The 13,937-nt window shown below is 34.4% G+C and overlaps 1 long non-coding RNA gene across 1 annotated transcript; it reads left to right on the top strand.

Moving 5' to 3' along the window:
- Nucleotides 1–130: 130 nt before the first annotated feature.
- On the top strand, nucleotides 131–13,040 carry LOC120485463 (uncharacterized). Its single transcript, XR_005623894.2, has 4 exons — nucleotides 131–261; nucleotides 1,265–1,323; nucleotides 10,402–10,592; nucleotides 10,666–13,040. It is a non-coding gene; the product is annotated as an uncharacterized LOC120485463 (long non-coding RNA).
- Nucleotides 13,041–13,937: the final 897 nt, after the last annotated feature.

Here is a 13,937-nt window from a genome sequence, read left to right as displayed (position 1 = left end):
ATGGTAAGGGGGCGTGACATTTCTGGGCTAATCACAATGCACTGGATCGCTGGCCAATCAGAGCACATCGCACTTTTTTCAGGCCAATGAGCTTCGTAAAAATCAACATATTTCAGAAAGGCAGGGCAGAGGAGCAACAATATGTACACACTCTTAGAAAAAAAGGGTTATATAGCATAGGGTTCTTTATTCAGCTCCAAAGGACATTTTTATGCTAAAAAAGTTTCAATAATGACAAGAAAGAACACTTTTGGCACAAAGGTTCGTTAAAGGCTATTATTCATTCATATATTACATTATTCTGCAACATTTTGTAGTTGTTATTAAATTATTGTTTATTAAACTGTTGTACTGTAACTTAATATCACATTTTAATCATGCTGATTTTTGGAGGATACAAACTGAAATGGCACTCTTCGTGTGATATTGATTAATTACATTTTTTGACCACCATATTTTGTGATCATTCACATGCATTGCATTTTAGGGGTTCCAAATACGTAGCGCTTCAGAACCCTTTAAGGTTCTATATAGAACCTTTTCTTCTAAGAGTGTAAAATAATGACTCTTTTTAACCTAAAATCACTTAAACAAATTGTATTAAACCAAATAATGTTATTTTTAGAAGCATCATATGACAAAAATTCCTCACGCCAAGAACAAAAAGGGTTCTTTAATGGCATCACGTTTGGAATGTGAAATTTGCTACATTGTCCTTAATTTATTCAGATAAAAAACAAGGTTATACCAAGATTATAAGTAACAAGTGTAATTATGCCAGGGTGCCGGTTAAGGGATGAGATGAGCACTCAATTGTCAAGTTTTTTTTTAAACAAAACAACAAAAAATTCCCCCTGGGGTGAAAAAACATGACTGACAAACAGAAATGGACAGGAACGGAACAGGCAAGGCACACTGTCAACAAACAACAGCAAACATTAGACAACAAACTGGCACAGGACTGCAAAGTCAAGGAGCAATATAGCTGCAAGCAATCATTATCAGGGCCAAGACATGCCACCAATGGCTGGGAGTATCAGACCAACTGCAGCAAGGAGCAATTAGAGACATTTAAAGATGAATTTTAGCAAAATGGCTGAAAAATTATACATACAGTAGCTTGTAAATTTTTTTTAATGGTTTATCACTTTCAACCAATAGGTGGTGCAGCTACAAAATTGATGTAATGTGGTCAGAGTGGTAAGACCAGTGTCATTAGAATAGGCAAATGTATTCAAAGGTAATTAGCATTTTTTTACCACAGGGTGGCCCTGCCCCGAAACTTTTTAAGTACCTTCAAGGCATGGTGCCGACCAGTGTTGGGTAAGTTACTCTAAAAAAGTAATTAATTACCTCTTCAACAGTGTAATTAGATTACTGTACTAAATCTAATTATTCTCCTTAAAAAGTATTTAATTACTTTTAATTACTAATTACTTTCAAAATCCCATATCAATCTCAACCAGCTGAATAATACAAGGATAGACATGAATCTTTTTTAATTCTTTCAAGTAAATACTATAAAATTGCATGAATTATCCTTAAACAGACCAAGGTGGAGAAGGTTACATTATAAAAACATACTTTTTAACATCAGACAATACTATTGTTTTATGTCTCATCTCATGACATTTCACACTTTTTTCATACATATTTTACAATAATTCATATGAATTTGTACGAGTGCGATTTAGACACCTCATAAAATGCATATGAATCGCTGTGAGATCGGATTGATCTATACACAATATTTACCTCAATTACATCAGAAGTAACTAGATAAATGAAGAGTAATCCCTTACTTTACATTTTCAAGGGAAAAGTAATTAAATTACAGTATAATTACTTAGTAATTAGCTACACCCAACACTGGTGCCGACAAATCACACCGAGTTTCGTAACAATTTGCTAATGCCTTCATAAAGTATAGCAACAATACTGTATTGAAGTTTATTCCAAGATCCACCCATTCACAGGGGACCTGCACTGGTTGAAATAGCTTAAATCTGTGGATTTAAACATTGTTGGAAAATTTTGTGATAATGCAAGTACACAAGTCAACAAAATATATAACATTCTAGCGTTTTTTGGATATTTTAATCCAAAAATCTTACAAATTGTGCCTTTAACTAACATTAACATTAAAGATTTTCACAAATGTTCCCTCAAAGTTTCAAAAAAAAAAGTTGGTTCCTATGAAGCCATTGTATACACAGCAACACACATCGACAGCCACACTTAGTCATGTGCATATGGTGTGTTTGTGTGACATCTGTGACCCAGACGCCCCCTAAACCATCATGTCGCATCTGTTGCTAAAGACATCCAGATATGTGCATCCACCATGCTCAATACCCAGAAAGCTGTGCAGGAAAAGCAGCCAAGTCCAGAGAGTCTGTAAGGTCCTCATGTTCCATTTTCGGAGTGTTTGTTTTTCGATTTATGAATATTTATTGACTTTTGTTTTTGAGTGTTTGTTTGGGTTTGGTCTGAGTTTTCTTTAGTCTTTATTTGAATGTGTGTATGTGCATATGCACCTCCTCACCCCTCGCTGCGCAGTTCCTGTACACATTGGCAGTGTTCTGCAGCAGATTGTTAGTATTATCGTCCACGCAGACCTTCGCCAACAGTAGTGGCGTTTATTTTTATCTCTCTCTCCTTCGTCTCATTCCAAACCTTTTTCTGCTTTGTATGCTATTTCGTTTCTTACTGATTGCATCATGCGGCTATAGGCAGGGGGTGAATTTACTGAACAGTTGCGCCAATTTTCTGCATGGTTTTTAGAGCAAAACTGGGGTCTTATTCACTAACATCAGCAAGAATAACAAGCAACTGTGAGTTCTGGTATAAAACTGAGACTTAAGTATTTAAATTTGTCATAATTTTCAGAGTAAACACTGCTAATATTTAAAATAGGTGTATTATAGACACCTTTTGTTGATCTTTCTGTACACTGTAAAAAAAATATTGATGGTTTAACTTAAAAAAGTAAGTAACCTGGTTGCCTTAAAATTTTGAGTTAATAAAATGAAGGAGATTAATTTAACCATCATAAACTCAAAATTATATGTTATCTGAACTAAATAAAGTATTTAAGTTGATTTGATAAAAGCAAAATTGACTGTAAAAAAATATTGTTGGTTTAACTTAAAAAAGTAAGTAACCTGCGTTGCCTTAAAATTTGAAGTTGATTGAACTGGAAAAAGTGAGTTAATACAATGAAGGAGATTAATTTAACCATCAGAACTCAAAATAATAAGTTATCTCAACTAAATAAATTATTATAAAGTTGATTTGACAAAAGAAAATATGTTGTGATGATAACAAATCTTGAAAATGTTTTTTGTAAACATCACCTGAGAAATGCTTTACAAACATTATATATCCATCATATATCCGGAAAATACATTTATGCTTCTAAAGCTGTGCATTCGCAAATACTCAGGACCTTGAGCATCAGAAAGTACCATTTGGCTTGGGGATAACCATCAACTCGGGTCACCTGAATTGCAACCATGCCATGTGTCGTAGCACTTTTGCCTCAGACACAGAAATGTATGTTTAATATTGAAGGAAAACAACACATTCTTGTGAGATCTGGTACAATCACTGTAAAAAATTATCGTAATTTTAACGGTAAAAGACTGTTAAAATGCTACAGTGCAAAACGGTTAATTGGTTAACAGAAAGTTTCCGTACTATATTTTAACTTTAAATAACAAACAAACAAACTTTAACAAAAGTTAACAAACTTTAAATTGATATAGTTTTACTGTAAAATACCGTTAAATTTACAGTTTTTGAAAGTGAAAAAAACTACTTGTATAATTTACAGTGAAAAAACGTAAATTGACATCGCAAAAATTCCCTGCGTCACTCTTCACATTTGATGTATTTTTGTTGAAATAACTATGTTTCCTCATTATTTTCCTAATCAGTTATGTACATTAGGGTTTTATGTTACATTTAATGAATGTTTATTGCATTTCACGTGTGTTCCCATGATGGTGTTTAATGTTTGTGTGAACTAATGAGCTTTGATTGATCATGTGACTCATCACTACTGTGATGATTGTTGGTTGTCAGTGTATTACAATGGTACAAAACAGAAATCAATTTTTTAAAAGATTGGTATATCAACAGATTTCAGAAAATTCAAAAAACGGTTTATTACTGTAAATTTTAAGTTAAATCTGTAACACCATTTACGTTCCTACCATATTTTTTACGGTAAAGTTCTGGCAATCACAGTTGGCGTCTTTTTTTTACCATAAAAATAACAGTTTTGTTTTTTTACAGTGTCAGACCATTTCAGAATTTCACACAAAACCAAATCTACTGACAAGTATCAGCCATTTGTGATTATGTGGATAAATGATTTTTTTTTTAAATCATTCCAACTCTTTTTCTCTGTCCAAAACTTACCCAGCATTGCTGTTATTTTTTGGCAATTACATTGTCTATTATAGTCTGAGATTTAAAGTGAAACTAGAGTAGATTAATAAAGTGACTGTGCAGGACATGTTTGCCTAATGCCATCTGAACTAAAACATTAGGTTAATGAATAACACACATAGGTCATGGACCTAAACGAGTTCACCAAGGTAAATGAACCAATACAAGAGTCCATCATTTTACAGCTCTTCCTCCTTTATAAAAGCGTTCACACTTGCAATCCATAGAAATCTGATTTGTGTTCTGAATCAGCAGTATATTCACTAGCTGTCAGCGCTCTGCTGTCTCCTGCTCAGAAAGTCTCTCGCGGGCTGGAAATTACAGTGTGCTTCATTCCTTTGATTAGCAGTAGCTGCAGGTTAAGCAGAACCAATTGAGACTCAACTGGATAGCAGATTTAGCTTTTCTCTTTCTGCTAAATTTGTCATACAGCTTAAAGCTCTTCAAAAAGTCTTCAAACTCTATCAATATGGTATGGTGGTTGATGCTCTCCCAAAAAAAAACAGAGCTGTATGCACTCTCAGAAAAAAAGGTACAAAAGCTGTCACTGGGGCTGTACCTTTTCAAAAGTACCTAAAGGGTGCATATTGGTACCTTAATGGTACATATTAGCACCTAAAATGTACATATTAACACTTAAAATGTACATATTATCACCTAAATGTCCATATTAGCACCTAAAATGTACATATTAGCACTTAAAATTTACATATTAGCACCTATATGTCCATATTAGCACCTTAAATGTCCATATTAGCACTTTAAATGTACATATTAGCACCTAAAATGTACATATTAGCACCTTAAATGTACATATTAGCACCTAAATGTCCATATTAGTGCCTAAAATGTACAAAAGTTTTCCCTTTTGAAAAGGTACAGCCCCAGTGACGGCTTTTGTACCTTTTTTTCTGAGAGTGTGGATGTAAACGAGTGATGGTGCAATGAGATGAGGTGGTTAAAGCTAAGATTTGGTAACTGTAAAAAGAGTAATTCTGTTTGTAAACAGGTCAGATGTTTAGTGGAGACTACCAGCCCTGGTTGTGGATGAATTAAATATATTTGGATTTACTAACAAGTCATCACATTTGGCACTTGTGTCCGTCATTGAGCTCATTAGGGATTATATGGAATGATAATTCCACAATGTGCACAGACCAGTGTGTAGAATTGATGGGATGATGCAGCTAAGGGATAATGATGATAATCCTTTCAAGATACACTATAACTTCAAGGGAATCCATTAGCTTGTCCTGTGGGTTCAGTTGCCTTGTCAAGGATCATGTAACCATCTTATTTGAGGACTTTTTGAATCAAAATATTCAATTGCGATCGTTTTTTTTTTCTCCGTCCTTTAATGGCCATTAATCACTCTTAGAAAAAAGGGTTCTATATATGTAGCATAGGGTTCTTTACTCAACTCCAAAGGACATTTTATGCTAAAAAAAGGTTCAATAATGACAAGAAAGAACACTTTTGGCACAAAGGTTCTTTAAAGGCTATCATTCATTCACATATTAGATTATTCTGCAACATTTTGTAGTTGTTATTAAATTATTGTTTATTAAACTATTGTAGTAACTTAATATCACATTTTAATCATGCATTTTTTTGGAAGATAAAAATGGCACACTTCGTGTGATATTGATTAATACATTTTTTAACCACCATATCTTGAATTTTGTGATCATTCACATGCATTGCATTTTAGGGGTTCCAAATACGTAGCGCTTTAGAACCTTTTAAGGTTCTATATAGAACCTTTTCTTCTAAGAAAAGGTTCTATCAGCGCTACGTATTTTGAACCCCTAAAAGGTTCTACACTATTCTACACTATTAAAAAAAGGGTTCCTCTGGGTTCTATATAGAACCCTGGGGTTCCATACTTGGCCAATAGAACCTTTTACCAAAAAAAATGGTTCTATATAGAACCATTTTGGAGTTCCATATATGAAGCGGGGTATGGAACCATTTCTGGTTCTAAATAGAACCATTTCTTCTAAGAGTGATGAGCTAGAACTGCTGATACATTAATGAGTAATCTCCTCAGGCCGATGAGGAGAGATGCTCGATCTGTCCAGTCCAGAGCTAAACACATGACCTAATGCGTTTAATCCAAATACTTTCATCAGTTCCTTAAAAGGGTTGATGCTTTTTTCTGCTAGGCAGTACTGGCACACGATTTCACTGAATAATTAATGGAATCTTCTCGAGAGCGAATCTTAGTTGCCAAATGCAAAGTGAGTCTCTGTGTTACTGTCATGAAGAGTGGTTAATGAGCGGGTGGAGAAACACACCCTTGAACCAGGCTTTCCTGCTTAAAAACAAAAAAACTAATGCAGTGATGTCTAACTTCAGCTGATTACACGCAAGGAGGGACCTGAAAAGAAAATGTAAAATAATCTAGTAAATATTGTTGCTATACCTAAAACTGTTATTTTAATGAGAAGAAATCTGTTTGAAGCTGTGAATCCTCAGGGATGACTGATGGTTTCAGACAGTTGTGTTCGTAGTAACAGTCACTTAGCGCTTTCAGCTTCACTTCATCAGCAGTGTCTTCTGAATTTGGCTTTTTTTCGCCTTGCGACGCAGGGTGAGTCAGTGAGTCTCTGGAGGGGAACTGAGCCTGTCCTCCGCCACGTACGGCTTTGAGCTTCAGGACTAAATGCCAAACTTAGCTCAGTTATGCAGGATTGGATGATGCCAGACAGCAATACGTATAATATGAGTTACATAAAACTTACTTCAGTGGGTTTTAGGACAATAAAGAGTTTCGGTAACGCTTCCTTTTACAGTACACTACTTACCTAGAAAGTACTGGCTAATAGGGCTGTGTAATAAATATCGATTTCTCGATATTAATCGATTCTCAATTTTACGAACCGATATCGATTCTTAAATCTCAAGAATCGATTAGTCATCCTGTTTCATTTGAATAAATGGGACATTGTATCGCGGCTGCGCGCATCCAAAAAAAAAAAAAAAAAAAAAAAAATAAATCGCAATAATCTTTGTCCTTTGTTACTATTGATATGAAAAAAAGTCTCAATTTTCAAATTACGTCCATTTTCTTTAGAAATTCGAAAACATAAATAGCGTTTTGTCGCTGTGGTGTGAGATCGCTCTGGAGAAGCAGCAGCGCTGATCTCTCTTCCGGCTTAATAATACCAGTTAAACATAAATGAGCATCTGAAAGTGTGTTAAAGATAGAGGACAACTTATCCAAATCCGTATCATGACACATTGATTCACTCAATCGGCGTTTCAACCGTGGAAAGACGTCAGTTAAACAGCTTGTAATCAATGTATCGTCATATTTACCTCAGAACACCCATTAACTCGTTAGTCCACACTCATTAGTGTTCTTCAATATTTAATGCATATTTTAATAAATCTAGCAAGTTTTTATGAGCCACCATTTAAATGTTTATATTTCATATAATATTATTATAAAAATAAATAAAAGTGTAATTTAAGTGTTTGTATAGCTACAAAACAGTTCATTATTACCTTCATATTAGGCTAATGAAGCCTATAGGCTACAACTAGACTATAGTTTACAGCATTAGTTAAGAGATTTGATTCCCTTGAGAAAAATGGCCATTTATTGTAACTGATATCCAAAATAATCAATATTGAATCGAATCGAATTGAATCGAATTGCAAGCTTGTGAATCGAAATTGAATCGAATTGTGAAATTTGTCTCAATACCCAGCCCTACTGGCTAATATAAGGTAAGTACATGGAACAGGGGTAGGTTTAGGGGTACACTCTAAAAAAATGCTGGGTTGTTTTAACCCAATTTTGGGTCAAATATGGACAAACCCGAAATGTTGGGTTAAAAATGTAATGTAAAAATTTAACCCAACGGCTGGGTTAGTCCATATTTGACCCAAAGTTGGGTTAAAACAACCCAGCCTTTTTTAGAGTGTAGTTTCACAGTTAGTACTATAGGCTAGTCAGTGAGCTATGTGAACATCTAGTCAGCCTAAATAATCTAATTTAGCACCATGCCCACCACACACCAGACATCTTTACAAAGAAAACTAACAGAAGACATTCAATATTGCATAGTGCAGCACAACACTGCAGATTCGTTCAAATGATTTTAATTAGCACTTTAATCAGTCGAAATGGTCAGTCTGGCACTCGCCGTCGCCCAGTTGGCAGGGAGATTAAAGCCAGAGCTTTGGTATAAAGAGAAATGTGCTCTCTCTGCCTTAATATCTGAAAACCTAAAAACATTTGTCTGCTATGGAAGGCAAGTAGGTGATGAATGGTAATTATGAGCTATCACTGTAGGATTGTCAAGAACTGCATTGTCAACACAATGTTTCTAAAGATGGAAAGGGTGGCATGGAAGTGTTGTATTTATGCAGCCCATGAAGCCGTATCCTCCAGTGCTTCAGGAGGCACATTTACACTTATAGCTGACATTATTCTTGTGTGAGACATAAACAGAGGCCTGATGCAGTCATTTAGCACAGGAGGCTAAACGCATCATATTAATGTCAAACAGCCTATACCAGCAATTCCAGGTACTATCTGCAATAGGTGCTGGGGTTTTCATTTTTGTTTCTTATGGTGCTTTTCTAGTACACTCGGCTCGGCTCGCCTTTGTTTGGTTTTCCACTGTGTAAAAGTTGTATTTTTTTTTTTGTACCACCTCCGGCGAGGTTCTGAGCTAAGGCTGACTGAGGCGATACTAAAATGTGATGTGAAAACAATGCCGACTGCTGATTGGTCAGAGAGGATCGTATCCAGAATAACCCCGCCATTTTTAAATAGTTACTAAACTTGCTACTATTATCCAACGAGAGCTTGAAGGGGCAACGAAGAATGAAGGACGTCGCTACACTGTAAAAAAAAATATTGTTGGTTTAACTTAAAAAATTAAGTAACCTGGTTGCCTTAAAATTTTAAGTTGATTGAACTAAAAAAAGTGAGTTAAAACAATGAAGGAGATTGATTTAATCATCAGAAACTCAAAATAATAAGTTATCTGAACTAAATAAATTATTTAAGTTGATTTGACGAAAGAAAAAAATGTTGTTATAACAAATCTTGAAAATATTTTTTTTTACACACTGTAAAAAAATATTGATGGTTTAACTTAAAAAAGTAAGTAACCTGGTTGCCTTAAAATTTTAAGTTCATTGAACTGGAACAAGTGAAGGAGATTAATTTAACCATCAGAAACTCAAAATGATATGTTATCTGAACTAAACAAATTATTTAAGTTGATTTGACAAAAGAAAAAATGTTGTGATAACTACACTGTAAAATTTTTTTTGTTGATTTAACTTAAAAAAGTAAGTAACCTGGTTGCCTTAAAATTTTAAGTTGATTGAACTGAAAAAAGTGAGTTAAAACAATGAAGGAGATTCATTTAATCATCAGAAACTCAAAATAATAAGTTATCGGAACTAAATAAATTATTTAAGTTGATTTGACAAAAGAAAATATGCTGTGATAACAAATCTTGAAAATATATATATATTTTTTTTTACAGTACGACCGGGTAGTATTTGTGGCAGGACTGTCTGCGATGAAAAACGGAGCGAAAAGCGAGCTGATTCGAGGAGATTTTTATAAAAATAAAAATTATAATTTATTTTTTAAATATATAGTTTATACTTACATTCAAAATACAATTTTCACAAGGATAATATTTTCTTTCGTAAATTTTAGGCCCAATAATGGTGTTGCTTACCCCAAAGATTCTTTAATGAATTTTTTTTGTAGTGGAATTAGCCAGAATAGTTTCCTTATTTCAGATGAAGGGCTGTTAAAAGTGTCCAGTCTTTATCTCTTGGCTTTAGCATGAAAAAAGGATTTAAAACAGACAATTGATTTACCTGCAACTTTGAGCATTACATCCCTTCAGCTACATTTTACATCCTTCAGAAATCCCCCTCTCTCTCTATCTTTGCACTTTTCACAAGGTGGGTCTACCTGCCACGAATGCCAAATAAGACTGCAAGATCTCAGAACTCCAGAGACAAATGCCATGGGAATCAGACAGGAGAGAGAGGTGTAGGCCTTCAGTACAGGACGGGAAAGACTTCTTTGAAGACTTTTAATAGGCCACATTCTTCCCTGACTCAGACATTATTGTGTACGTCTTAACACACAGGTTAGTATTATATCTTAGTTTTTATAATCTACAGAAAATATCCTGAAAGTAATTTTAATTTTATATGCTTAAGGGCTATTCCTCAAATGCTTTATGTCGAATATAACTGCTGAAAAAGAATGCTCTCGCAAGGAATAGTGAAGGAGAAAGAGGTGGACCATTTTCTATGGGAAGAAAAGTGTTATCCTGGTTTGTCAAAGAAAATAATGTGAATATGCATTATCCACTATAAGTAGGGAATCATTAATAAATTTGAGCTGCAATTTGACGTGTCTGTTGTACAGAGGAACGGTATGGAAGTAAATGTTTTTGAAACAAAAGCATGTTGAAATTGCACCAACTGGAAAAAAAAAAAATATGCATTGCGCATTTTTATGCGCCGAAATTCAACATGGTTGAATATTTAAGCTGTGAATATTGCAATTAAAAACATTTCAAACAAATTTTCATTTTTACATTTTCATTATCCTGTGCGAATAGGGCTTTAGGGTATGTTTACACGACAACAATAAAGTGAGATGTTTTTCTTTTGAGTTTTCTGCCAAAAAGCCACATAATTTCAGGAAAGATATTTGTGTGACGAGTTGCAGGTGAAAATTTTAAATGGAGGGCTAACAGGCTGTTTAAATTAGAGCCAGACCGATATTATCGGCCGATATTAGGCATTTTCCAAACTATCGGTATCGGCAGTTATAATGGCCGATAAATGAATATTTCAAAAATAAAATAAAAACAAAACACAAAACACGCTTGAGCCATGTCATGAGTGTTGCAGTTGTATAGTTTGTCCACCAGAGGGCACTCTACACTCGTTGAGTTGGTCACGATACATACATCGCTTGAATAACAATTAAAAGATCATCCCCATCAGTTCTCTTAACTCAAATAAGCAGGACAAAATTTGTGACTATCATGTCCAATTTTGCTGTTAAATAAGCCGAGAGTGAAGCGGAATTAGCTAGTAATAGTTACGTTTCGTTGTTACAGTGTAGTCGACTGACTGTCCTTTTAACTTTTGACGATGTGACTGAAGTATTTCTTTAATAGCGCGTGACATTTATAACAATGAGACGTATCATCTCTCCTTGGCCAGTTTTATTGAAAATGTATGTTTTACAATTAATTTGCAGTATGACGTTATCCATTGCTAAATTATGGCTCATCTAATGCCACTATCATCAGTCTGTTCTGTTGTGACAATATAAGAACAAGTTTCTTTTTAAAATGCATCATCATATTATTTTAGTTAAAACTCATAAATAACTACAAATAACTAATGTTAGGGAAATCTGTTAATGTTTTCTTAAAAAAAATAAAATAAAATATCGGCCGATATATCGGATTTTAAAACCAACAAATATTTGTATCGGTCTTCAAAATCCTTTATCGGTCGGGCTCTAGTTTAAATCTATAATCCTAAAATGAGGAATAGTAATACTGATCCTTGCAAACACATCTAACTACAACCTACTAAGGGAAAGCAGCTCTGCCAGCTGCAAATATTCTTGTGTTAGCTCCTTAATGTTTCCCTTGCCTCTATCTCTCCGATGAGGAATGCACCTCTGATAAGATTCATTTTTATCAACCCTTGACACATTCCTTCACGTTTTCATCCCACTCTGTTTCTTGTTTTTCTTCTCCAAACTCCAAAGCTGTTTTCTTTCAGCACAACTCAGCCCAAATCTTTGAGCTGTTAATGTATTCCCTATCCTCTCTTCAAAGCTCTGTGTGTCTCCAAACCCTGCTCAGGCCATTTCTAGGCAAGATTGTGCTTCACAGATCACAGATCTGTCCACCAAGAATGAATAACAACACGTATGCGTAATGGCATCTGTATCTACTCTCGTGTTTGGCAGGGTCATTATCAGGCTGAAACAGATTTGTCAAATACATTATGTGAGGTACACATGAGTCTGTGTTTTGTATGCAATTAATAATGCAACCTTTTCTACATGCTGCATTGGAAGGTCAGGTGTTTCTGGTATTGAATGTTTCACTCTGTATTCTGACTGAATCAGCAGACTTCTTATTTAACAAAAGACAGACAGAGAGCTAATAATACCCTTATGTACAGCTCATGTGACATGCAGTCAGGGAAAATTGAGTATTTTTTACAGTAAAATGAACCACTATATAAATCATCACAGGAACCAGAGAAGTAACTGTACATCTGGATATATTCCTTATCAAGGATAATCCTTGGTTGAGTGGCTTAAGATCTGCTGCGTGACTGGATTTAATAGGGGGAAACTGCGAAAATGCGACTAAAACGAACAATTTTATCAATTTAAACTAAATGTTGGACTCAATATACTGTAGTGTTCCTTACAACTTACTAAAGATCTAGTGATCCGTGGATATTGACATGCACACAGGAATCGTGTTGCTTGACATTTATGTTTGCCTGATTTCGACACTGGGGAAATAAAAGCAATATTGATCAAAACATAAAGCAAATTTGCCTGTGAACTCTTTATATAAATACAATATCAGGTCTAAATCCGGGTGATCACTTATATTAGTGTTATATCTAGCCTATATATCATCATATAGTCCAGGTTTATTAAAAAACATCCAATAATGCAGACTATGCAATGATAAATATTTAATTGATGAGTTGTTAATATATATAACACAATACAAAATATATGTGTATGGTTTTACACCTAAATTCAGCATATTGACTCAAAAAATCCACCTTTCGCTGACTGGAGTCCAGTAGTTTCTGTGAATTTGAGCTTGAAAACTGCACCTTTTTTGTTGGTCAAGTAATTATAGTTATAATAATTATATTACTAATTATTAGAGCCAGACCGATATATCGGCCGGACGATATTAGGCATTTTCCATAATATCGTTATCGGCAGGCATAATGGCCGATAAATGAATATTTAAAAAATAAAATAAAAACGGACAAAACACGCTTTAATCATCTCTCCTTGGCCTGTTATATTGAAAATGTATGTTTTACAATTTGCAGTATGATGTTATGCAAAATTATGGCTCATCATAGACTAGCTAACCACAAAGCAAGCTAATGCCACTATCATCAGTGGAAGACAGCTAACGTTAACATTAATGAGCTTGGAAACCACAATGCCTAAATAAAGTAATGATTACTGTATTTATAACTCGCATATCTCTATACAGTCCCTGCATTGCAAAATGTAAGTTATACTTGCGAGGAGTGAACATTTAGACAGAGAGAAAAAGTATCAAACGAATCTTTTTCTTTTACACGTGTGTGAAATCCAACAATATTTAATAAAAAAAAAATATCGGCCGATAAATCGGAATATCGGATTTTAAAACCCAAAAATATTTGCATCGGTATCGGCCTTCAAA

The sequence above is a fragment of the Pimephales promelas genome, chromosome 18, assembly GCF_988280905.1.
Source record: "Pimephales promelas chromosome 18, fPimPro1.hap1.1, whole genome shotgun sequence".
NCBI lineage: Eukaryota > Metazoa > Chordata > Actinopteri > Cypriniformes > Leuciscidae > Pimephales > Pimephales promelas.
This window is presented reverse-complemented; position numbering and strand designations above follow the sequence as displayed.